Here is a 9782-nt window from a genome sequence, read left to right as displayed (position 1 = left end):
ACTGCCCCTAATGTTTGAATGCCTTTTATCATTTCCCCATTTTGTCCCCCCCACCCCAATCTCCTCTAATCTAATTGCAGTGGAATTAAAAAGCACTGGACTAGATCCCCAAACATCCCCATTACTGGATATGATAACGGGAGTCTTCCAGCCAGACAGATTTTAGGATTATTGGTAGTGGTTCAAAAGGGAAAGTGTGCCCAGTTACTGCCCATGCTCCATTTGTTCTGGGGGTGGGGCTGCAGTCTCTGGGGTGGTCAGTCCAGCTATTTTCACCTGCCTGAATTCCACTGAAACAATTGTGTGGGATTCTTTTTAATAACGTTTAATTTTGACAACAGGGTTCAAAAGTAAAAAAAAGAGAGAATCACAACCCCTAAAAGGAGCTAACTTCCCCCCCGTTTTTTTAAATTATGTGGATTCCTGAGACCATCTGAAAGGCATTTTCATTTAGTCCACATTTGAAGCTGACAGACTTTGTAGAGAAATGCATAAATACAACTTTAACTCACTGGTAGATTTTGTAGGCGGGATCAAAGGATGAGCAAAGAGGCAAATTATGTTATTCCCAACAAATTATTTACTTTCATGTTGATTAGATACCATATTCTTTGTCCCTCCCCTCTTTGATGCAGTTCTTCTTGTTCATTTGGTTTATCTAACATTAAATAATCTATGATGTGTGACCTTCCATACAAATAGCTTGTACATTAATGAATGGGTGAAGGAAATGGGAACAGTGGGTTACTTACTAGTCTGGAGCCCTTGACTTGTATCTTGTTTGGACTGCAAATGCAATGAATTTGGTAGTCTCAACTGAGCTAATAGTTATCATAATTACCAAGCGTTAATAAATCAGTAAAAGCTGCTTGACTTTCCAGTCTTCACTCAAGACTAGAATAGCAATAACTGCTACAAGTCAGAAATAAGATTCATCAGGAGAGTTGTAGGAAGGTGACCAGGACTGGAATAACGGGAGGATTTGCAAACCGGGAATGAGGTCCTTGTGGAGGGTGACAAGGTTTTTGCTGTGCAGGATTGTGGTACATTAGAAAAACAGCCTTAAGACAGGCAAACCATAGCAGGAGTGCTACAAACTCAAGAGAAAGATACATGTATGTGATATATATATATATATATATATATATATATATATATATATGGGGTTTGAAGAACACTTCACAAAGGAAGACTGTCAGCCTTCAAATATTGCAGGATTTACCCTTTTGCCAGTGATTTTTTTCTTCTTTCTTTTGATGTGGGCTTGATTCTTTGGTAGTTTGAGGAGTGTTTTGAAATTGGCTTTGTGCCATAATAGGTCCGTTGTTATCTGGTGTGGTTACCACATGGAATCTGGGTATATTCTAAAGGAAGAGGAAGAATGAAGAAATCCTTGCAGGACAGTAACAGATGGAGGAAGACGGGGACTGAAATCCAAAACTTAAGTGTGAAGAGGAGACACCTGCAGGGGCAATAGGATTTTTTTTCAGATGCCCTACTTTGTATGCACGTTTGAGAAGGAGTGTGTGAGAGAAATATAATGCACCAAAGGGTACAATTCAAGGGGTGGGTGGGTGTTTAGTGGTGTCAGCATAATTCTTGCTTTTTAATATACTGCATCAAAGCTGCCCTTTGCATTTACTGCCAGTGCCACCTAAACAATGCACAGCAAAGGTACATTATCTCTGCTGTTCTGGTAAAAGCTAAATCAGCATGGCCTAATCTCATGCGCCCTCTCTAAAAACTAAGGGGTGCTGGAATATTTACGGTATTACGGTTAGCGTGCTGCCACGCTCAGTAAAACGAGAAAGCACGCGACATGTGCTCTATTCATTACGGCACGCGTTTATCCTCAGACTTGCTTTCTACGCGCTCCGTTTCTGCAGCTCGCTCGGGAGCTAATCATCCCCCCCCCCCCCGCGTGTGGGTGGCAACAGCGCAGCAGTTTTGCTTTTCGAAGCGCCGTGCGGCTGGTTTAATACGGTAATACAGAGGCGGTGCTAGGCTTGGCTCTTTTATTATGGTAAGTGTGGATTGCACAAAGGGGCCCCGGCTGAGCTCGCTCCGTCTAGTCAGTTTCTGTCGCTGTAACTGACCAGCAAGATGTGACTGTCTCTGTGGCGCGGACCTTATTTCGCACGCGGCGCGGCGCGGCGGTCGAGAGAGCCCACGATCGCCCCAACTCCAGGGAGAACATGCTCTAAGGCTGTAAGTTTGTGTTGGTCGCTTTCAAGTGCCATTACTTTTCGCTCGCTCCCAAATTCTAGCCTAGCCCCGCAGGGCTGGGGCTGCCTCGGTGCCCCCGTCCCTTTGCTCTAGCTGGTGTGGGCAGGTCGGGCTGACTGTTGTTGGGGGTGGCTCTGGGGTGGACCCCACAAGGGACCACGTTGCTGCACAGAGCCAGGGTACGTCTCGGGGAAGGACGGGTGTCTCTGTGCTGCGTCGCTTGTGTTTCCTTGTGCCTCCGGCTGGCTGGTTTGTGCCGGTGGACTGAGGGACCTACTGATCTCCCCGTATTTGCATCGGTTTTGGGGATGGAAAGTTGCGCTGCAACACAAAGGCTTTCTGGAGTGGGTTGTACTGAGAGCCGCTGCCTGCTCGTAGGTAACGAATAGCAGGGGGAACCGACTTAACGGTAAGTGCCTGGAGCTTTCTCACTTAAGCTCTGTGTGCTGGAAGAGAATAAGCCATGCAAAATGCTCATTCCTCTCAAAGTACTGAAATCCACGTGTGCAAACAACGATTTGGAGCTGGGTGTGTGTAGGCATGTGTGTAGCAATGTATTGTTTTGGGTATTGTGTAGTAAGCATCACATACCAGTATCAAAAGTACTCTCAGCTGTTTAACCTGCAAACACAGGGGTGTTACGGGGGCGGGGAGGGGGGCACTTTGCATTTTGTTAGGTGGTAGTGCTACATGATGTAGCAGGCAAAGGGATATCCCTAGGTGGGTGAGGAAGCATGTAATCAGTGTGTGTGTGTGTGTGATGGGGGGAGGGATTCCTTTGTTGGTTGATTGGTGCCGCTCTGCTTCTTGAGGTAATGATGATGGTCTGTGTTTGTTTCAAGGAAACATCCGTGAAAGAGGGGACTGGGAATTATATAGTATTACTCTGAAGGTTCCCCAGCTGCAGAATTTTCACATGCAAATGAAGAGTTTTATTTTGCCCCTCAGTGCTGGGTCTGGGTGCAAGCCAGTCATTTCTCCTCTAGAGCCCCCTCCAGATTTCCCCAAGCAAACTTTGCTGCAGCACGTTGGCAAGGGGACCCTCTCTGCCAGGCATGAATAAGGGTCTGACGAGAGGCAAGTGGCTAGAGGCCTTTGTGGACACACTGCCACTTGCACATTCCATTCTGTGACACTCTCACTACAAAGAGCTGCCAGAGGACAGCCTTGACATGGGGGGAAAAGCAGCTGTGAGTGGAAGTGGGGTGGTGGTTTTTGTGGGGAAGTGGAGGCTCTTGTGTTCGGGGAGATACAGCTCCTCTTGTATGCACTGCACTCTCTTTGTTGACATACTTGCTTTCCATCTGATGAAGTGGGTCTTTGCCCAAGAGAGCTTATGCTCCAAAATATCTGTTAATCTATAAGGTTCTACAAGACTTGGAAGCTTGTTCTCGAAGCTACAGACTGACACGGCTACCTCTCTGATACTTGCTTTCCATGCATCTCTCAGTCACTGGTGGCTTTTGCAACCATCTGTTAGTGCACTCACCCTTGCTTTTCAGAGTTCATACAGCTGTGGGAAAACCGACTGGTTTTGACCCTTGAGCTGACACTGTTGATTTCACCTGTTCTGATTGTGCATCTATATAAGCCCAATGAAGGGTATGCCTGGTGCTTTACCCTGGAGCAGGTATCTTGCTTCCTATCTGAAGCAAGCAGGAGACAGGCTGGTGGAGAACATAGCAGAGGACGGAACAGCCTTATTCTGTGTGAGCGTTGCTGGGAGGTCACACTCAGTATCCTGTTCTAAATGGTTATTACTAAATACTAAATGATCAGCTGTTTGGTGTGGAGCCCTCGGTAATACCACAGAATGGGGCAAAGGGCATGGCAGCCACCACAGTGACATACAGGCAGAGGCAGTGGTTTCAAACAAATGGAGTAGGTGGTGTAGAACCAGCACAGGGACTTTTATGAGGCTGGGATCTGAGTGATACTGTCAGAACCAGAAGTTTAACTTTGGCATTGTACCTTGGCTATACTATAGTAGAGGAGTGCTGGGGAGCCTGTGGAAAAAGAAGGTATCGTGCCAGGAAAGAGATGTGCAGGGCAGATAGGAATGGATTTCAAAGCTGTTATAAAGGAAGCAACAGTAGAACAGATCTGTTAAGTTGGATTTGAGGGCATGAGGAAAAGAGGAAAGCTGAGACTTCCTGCCTGGAAGCAGGAGAAATCTTGGTATTGTCTGTTATGATGGTGGAGGGACAAAGGACGACAAAGTAAAAGGCACAAAGAAAGCAGCTCTATTTACGGAGGTATATTTCTTCCTTTCCAGGGTTCATATGGCCCTGCAGTGCCATAATGTAGGAGCTCTTCAATGTTCCCTCCATTGTAGGAGGGTGATTTGGGTGGTTAAAGTGTTATCAGTGGATTAGGTGGGTTTCCAGTCAAATTTTACTAGCTTGGTGCATGGAGGCATTGGTAGGGGAGGAAGGGAGCTGTAAATTAGCACAGCTAAGCTAAGGTAGCTGTGGGTCCCACTGATCTCCACCATTAAACCATAGGGTTATTTGTGACTACACAGAGCAGGTTTCAAAGATATGGCAGTAAAAAAATAGCTTCTGCCCGTGCTTCATCTACAAGAGACCTACTACCTGTGCTAGTGGCCAGTGAGAAGTTCGGGCATGTCTACGCTGAAATTAAACCCGCAGCTGGCCTCTGCCAGATTACTTCAGTTTGTAGGGCTGTTGTGTAGATGTTCAGGCTGGAGACCCAGGCTCTAGGATCCTGTGAGGTGGCAAGGTCCTAGAGCTCAGGCTACAGCTTAAGCCCAAGTGTCTACACCACAATTAAAAAGTCCCCAAGTCAACTGACATGGGCCAGCTGAGGATGTCTCTTTCCAGAGCTGGCATGCCAGTAGAGCACACAAGGGGAGAAATCCAGTCTTGCTTTAGTTCTAAAATAGGGACTGCAGTGTAATAAAGCTCAAGCTCCTCCTATGAGGAGAGGCACCCCAACATTTACTACTGCACTTTAGAAAGGGGAGTTTCCCCAGTAAGAGGAAGCTTGTCTGGGAAGTCCCACAGTCAAAAGAAAGTACTGTAATCTTTAGACTCACTATGGTAGTGACTGATGCAATCATAACAGGCTCAGAAAGCATGTGTAAAAGCTTTGGACATCTGTACAGGAACACAAATATTAACCATGGACTCCTGATTCCCTCCCCTCTGCTGAGCATGGGGCTCAATGCAATTTTAATCAAAAGGAGTATTAAGCAGTCATTTCTAAGCTGCATCCCTGCTGCCATTGCAGTGCTAGTCTGAGGGCAGGACTCCTCTTCCTCACAGCAGCTTTCACAGAGATCTTCTCTCTGGGAGGGTTGAGATTCTTCATTGATAGGGAGGAAGGAGGATCTCGTTCATTTAGCTTTCCAGGAATTATTGTCCTCATTCCATTCAGCGGCCCATGGCTTGGCATGTGGGTCGTGGGGAACAGGAGCCGCCTTGGCAGAGATGCCTTCCCCCAGGCTTGTTTCTGAAAGTGTTCAGGGACCTTGGAGCTTTGGCTACATAACAGATGGAACCCCATTGAAAAGGTCGCCAGTGGCTCAGCCAAAGAGGAGTAATGAAACCCATAGCGCTGAGGATTGGGTCCCGAACCAAAGCAAAATCTCTTTCCAGGCCTGCCAACAGGAGGCGGCTGGGGAGGGGAAAAAGGGGGCAATTGCCCCAGGGCTCGGTGTTTCAAAAGGCCCACAACTCTGGCCACCACCGCTGTTACTTTGGCAGCAGCTGGAGCCCGTGACCCCTTTGAAGTGCCGCAGCAGTACTGGCGTTGGGGGGTGGGTAGCGGCACTGTAGTCTGGGCGGCACTAAGGTCTGATTGCCTTAGGCCCCACCCCTTTTGCCTTGGCCCTACCCCCTCTGGGGGCATGGAGCCAGGTTCCCTCCCACCCCCCGCCTCGAGGCCTGCGGTGGCTGTCAGTCATACTGTCTCTTTCCATTGATTTTAATTGGGGGCATTGGATCAGGCTGCTGGTGTGCTGTTTGTTCGCTTTGGGAGAAATGCATGTTTGTGTCCTTTTGAACACTAGGAACTCCCACTGAAGTAAGAGTTTGAGGCACTCAGCCCTTTCACCACCTCACTTTCTTGATCTTATGATGTTCAAAAAACTCTCCCCTGCTACACCCAGCCCCTATTTAGAACGCAGTTCAATTAGTCAGGAGCGTTTTAGGAGCTTTTACTTCTTTCTGAAGCATTAGATTGGGGCCCAGACTCGTTTTTCCTAACCGCTTGCAATGTGTGCATACAGCAGCCAGCACCTTAGGGTCCAGTCCCTGACTGGAGTCCCCCAGTAGGTTTCCCACCACTGGAGGCAGGATGCCACACTGAGCAGACCAGTGACTGATAAGTTATGGCATTGACTATTTGCCTGAACTGGAATAGTAGGAAGAAAAGCAGAGGAGTGAGACTTTTGCTAAGGTATTACATATCTTCTGTGCCTGTTTTTTTTTCTTTGCTGTTGTAGTTCTTTCTTTTGCTTGTACGGAAAGATACACACATGCACAAAACCTATTTGTATCCTTTTTGTTTTGGGTTATGTGGTGGGGATTTTTGCTTAAAACCAGCAGGAACAGTCTTGGCATGATGGGGACACTATTTATAGACAACAAATATTCTGTTTTCTCATTTCAAATATAGTAGTATTACAAGCTTCCAAAGATTTGTTTTTATCTCTAGAGCAGATAAAAATGGCACTGTGCGTGGACTGGAGATACAAGCTGATGTGAAATGGAATCTTATAATTTTTGTGAGTTTAGCTTTTTCCTTGGTTCCTAGTTGCTGAACTACTCTACAGTTTCCCAGGCTGTCAAAGAATTAACTTCATACATGGTGCTGCAAGACCTCTATAAAGACGGAAAACCAAGCTGAAGCTTCAGGGCTTTCTTTAATTTATTCAGCTAAATGAGTAGTGGCTTCTTTCTCTAGTGCCTTCCACCTTGGGATCTCAAAGAGCTTTATAAAGACAAACCGATTTTATATCAGTCCCTCTGCGCATCCACTTAGCATTATCCCCATTTTACAGAATGGAAGAATGAGCACAGCAAGTCACCTTCCCATCATTGGAGGAGATACCCAAAGAGGGTCAGGGTAAGAATTTGATAGTCCTAACTTCCAGGTCCCTGCTTTAAATCAATAGACCAAACTTGGTAATGTTTCACAACGGAGCTATGTTTTTTTTTTCTTCCCATTCTCCATGTGACCCCTCCTCACCCGCCACGAGACCCATGGAAGCTCCAATAACATGAATTATTAACTTTCTCCTTGGGGAAATATCCACGTGCGGGGCTGCTTACTTAACACATTTTTACGGTGCTTGACATCAGTGTTCCCTCTTTTTTTCTTTTTCCCATCCGTGGGCAGAATAAATTTTGTTATGTACACCCATGTGTGTTGTGCACCACCTACAGGAAAACATGTTGCCCACTGTGAGTGGTTGTGGGCACTCTGCTCATCAGCTGGGTGGCACCTGAATCTCTCCTGGGTAGCTAGCCCACCCAAGTGCTCAGCTTACAGGGAACACTGCTTGACATACCCAAATTCCTGGATAGACACGACTGACAAATCTATCCCTAGTTTACAGGGTGGGTAAGAGTTAGTCCCATTTAGAGGCGTAAATGGAGGCAGAAAGGCGAAGTGACTTTTTCAAGGACTCCTAAGTCTCAACCCCCAGCTCACTGTGCCAGAACACACGGTCTGCTCCCATCTCTTTCTTGAGCGGTAACAGCTAATTGAGACCCCATCATTTTATATGTCTTGTTGGGATTGTGTTTTCTACTGTGCATTACTCTGCATTTATCAGCGTGGAATTTCATTTGCCATTTTGTTGCTCAGTCATGCAGTTTTGAGAGATCCCTTTGTAGTGCTTTATAGTCTGCCTGGGACTTAGCTATCTTGAATGATTTTGTATCTGCTACACATTTTGCCATCTCACTGTTTACCCCCTTCTTCCAGAACATTTGTGAATATTTACTATTACTGGTCCCAGAACAGAGCCCTGGAGGCCATCTTTATTTACCTCTTTCCGTTCTGAAAACTGACCATTTATACCTACCCTTTGTTTTCTGTCTTTTAACCAGTTACCAGTCCATGAGAGACTCGCCTTCCCTCTTATGCTATAGCAGCTTACTTTGCTTAAGAACCTTGGGTGAGAGATCTTAAAGACTTTCTGGAAATCTAAGAACACTATATCCACTGGATCCCCCTGGCTCAAATGCATGTAGAACCCCCAGCCCCCAAAGTATTCTAGTAGAATAGTGAAGCGTGGTTTTTCTTTACAGAAGCCATCCTGACTTTTCCTCCCAACAAACTATGGTCATCCATATGTCAGACAACATTGTTGTTTACTATTGATTACTGAAGTCAGGCTTATGGGCTTGTAATTGTTAGGGTCACCTCTGGAACCCTTTTTAAAATAGCTGTCACATTAGGTATCTTCTGGTCATTGTTCCAGGTTTAGGATTCTTTTAGGTGACAAACCTGAGGAAATGTCCCAGATTAAGGTGTCCAGAGGATGTTTTGGAATAAATTGATAAACTAAACAGTAAAATCACCAGGACCAGATGATATTCACCCATGAATTCCAAAGGAACTCAAGTGTGAAACTTCAGTACTATTAGCTGTGGTCTGTACCCCATCAATTAAATCTGCTTTGCAGCAATCTCCCTCATGTCCTCAGCTGTGAAGACCGATTCAAAGACTTCATTTAGTCTAGATCTACACTAGGGTAGAAAGTTGATCTCTGATATGCAATTCTACTTATGCCATTAGTGTAGCTAGAATTGATGTACCAGAATTGACTTTCTTACCTGGTGTAGACTGGGAATCTTCAGGCTTGCACTAACATCCCTTACTCCATGTGATACTGTGGAGTACCAGGGTTGATGGCTGAGCCCAGAGAGACTGACTTTTTGCCATGTCTTAACACGTGGCAAAATTGAACTCCAGATAGACCACAGCGCGGTCTATCGTCAGGTAAATGTAGATTCATCCTGAGTTTCTCTGTAATGGACTTATGGTCCTGGAGTGCTATCTCCACCTGTGTAGCAGGCTTCCTGCTTCTGAAGTTCTTCACTTCAGCTATTACTTTTTGAACCTTTTGGTTAGCTGTGTTTCAATTTCTTTTTTGGCCATCCTAATTATATTTTTACACTTCACTTGTCACAGTGCATGCTCCTTTCTATTTTTCTCATTAGGATTTCTCTTCTACTTCCTAAGTGATGCCTTTTTGCCGCTCGCTGCCTCTTACTTTTTTTGTTTAACTGTGGTGGCACTTGGTTTTTGTTTTCTTTCTCTGTTTTTTAGTTTGGGTTGTGCTTTTGAAGTAGCACCTATGTTGTGGTATCTTTTGAAAAGTTTCCATGCAGCATGCAGGGATTTCTCTTTTGGCATTGTTAGTTTTAATTTCTGTTTAACCTCTTCCCTCCTTCTGCGTAGTCCCCCTTGCTGAAACAAAGTGTTACAGTGTTTGGCTGCTGTGGAGGCTTACCTGTCATAGGGGATGTTAATTATATTATGGTCATGATTACCAGCTCATCCAGCTATATTCACCTCTT

At 45.6% G+C, this 9782-nt stretch overlaps 1 protein-coding gene across 1 annotated transcript in view; it reads left to right on the top strand.

Annotated features, from left to right (window-relative positions):
- The first annotated feature begins 2050 nt into the window (after window positions 1-2050).
- Window positions 2051-9782, top strand: part of TP53I11 (tumor protein p53 inducible protein 11) — a 54628-nt gene continuing 46896 nt past the window's right edge. Inside the window, exon 1 of the mRNA XM_074997541.1 lies at window positions 2051-2208. The gene's annotated coding sequence lies outside the window, so the exon portion shown is untranslated. The remainder of the gene's footprint in view (window positions 2209-9782) is intronic.

Source organism: Carettochelys insculpta, chromosome 6 (genome assembly GCF_033958435.1).
Source record: "Carettochelys insculpta isolate YL-2023 chromosome 6, ASM3395843v1, whole genome shotgun sequence".
NCBI lineage: Eukaryota > Metazoa > Chordata > Testudines > Carettochelyidae > Carettochelys > Carettochelys insculpta.
This window is presented reverse-complemented; position numbering and strand designations above follow the sequence as displayed.